The sequence below is a fragment of the Octopus bimaculoides genome, chromosome 20 (assembly GCF_001194135.2).
Source record: "Octopus bimaculoides isolate UCB-OBI-ISO-001 chromosome 20, ASM119413v2, whole genome shotgun sequence".
In the NCBI taxonomy this organism is placed as follows: Eukaryota; Metazoa; Mollusca; class Cephalopoda; order Octopoda; family Octopodidae; genus Octopus; species Octopus bimaculoides.
Genome location: NC_069000.1, coordinates 15,609,807 through 15,610,806, shown reverse-complemented (window position 1 = coordinate 15,610,806; position 1,000 = coordinate 15,609,807). Strand labels below are relative to the sequence as shown.

General features: G+C 40.7%; 1 long non-coding RNA gene across 1 annotated transcript in view; it reads right to left on the bottom strand.

Annotated features, from left to right (window-relative positions):
- The window catches only part of LOC128250321 (uncharacterized), a 25,421-nt gene extending 24,672 nt beyond the window's left edge, over positions 1-749 (bottom strand). Inside the window, exon 1 of the long non-coding RNA XR_008266328.1 lies at positions 510-749. This is a non-coding gene — a long non-coding RNA (uncharacterized LOC128250321). The remainder of the gene's footprint in view (positions 1-509) is intronic.
- Between the last annotated feature and the right edge of the window lie 251 nt (positions 750-1,000).

The following is a 1,000-nucleotide window of genomic DNA, read 5'->3' as shown; positions in this document are numbered from 1 at the left end:
TATAGGGTATCGCACCTAGAAAGCTACCCTCCGAAGAACAAGTCCGGTCAAAATAGTTTATGGAAGACCAACAGTCGCCCATGCATACTAGCCGGTCCTCTCCACGCTACCGATGTTATCCAAGGAAAAGGCAAAGGCTGATACAGCTTGGCACCACTGATGTCGCAACTTATTTCTACAGCTGAGTGAACTGGAGCAATGTGAAATAAAGTGTCTTGCTCAAGAACACAACACACAACCCAGTCCGGGAATCAGAACTTACTACTTCGTAAATGTGAGCTCGACGCACTAACCACTGAGCCATGCACCTTCACCATATATATATAGAGAGAGATAGATAGATAGATAGATAGATAGATAGATAGATGTGTGTGTGTGTGTGGGTGTGTAACAATACTCGAACTATTCCGGATTCCGGCGAAGTATAGTCGGTAGCCTTCTAATAAAGTAACATTATACAGCCTGATAAAGAGATGAAGACACTAAATAGTAATTAAAAAAAACCTAACCTTCTTCGCAAAGATGAGGCTCGTTAACACAATGCTGCTAAATAGCTGAGGACCAGGCAATTGCACTCGGGGATGGTGCAGTAGAAAACTCGCATGAAACTTGGAAACATAGTTATGAAGAGGAGCCAAGGTGAAGATAATTATTTATAAGGTTAAACGTTATAGAAGAGAGCTTTACTCGAAGAAATCAACGCCAGTAATGGTTTATTTTCAAGGATGAAAGTCAAAGTTGACCTTGAAGGGATTTGAACTCAGGGTGTGGGTATCAAAAATATTTTTCCGTTGGTGGTGGTGGTGATGGAGGGCTGGACAAAAGAGTTGATTATACGGAAAATAGTTTTTGATTAAATTTTATCGATCGAGCGCAGAAAGGTGGAAAGCAAAATTTACCGAAGCGTGATTTTGAACTCAAAACGTAAAAAAACTTACACGTTTCAGCCGATCCACCACCGTTAATAAATAAATAGTCACAAAAACACGCGTTAAAAGGG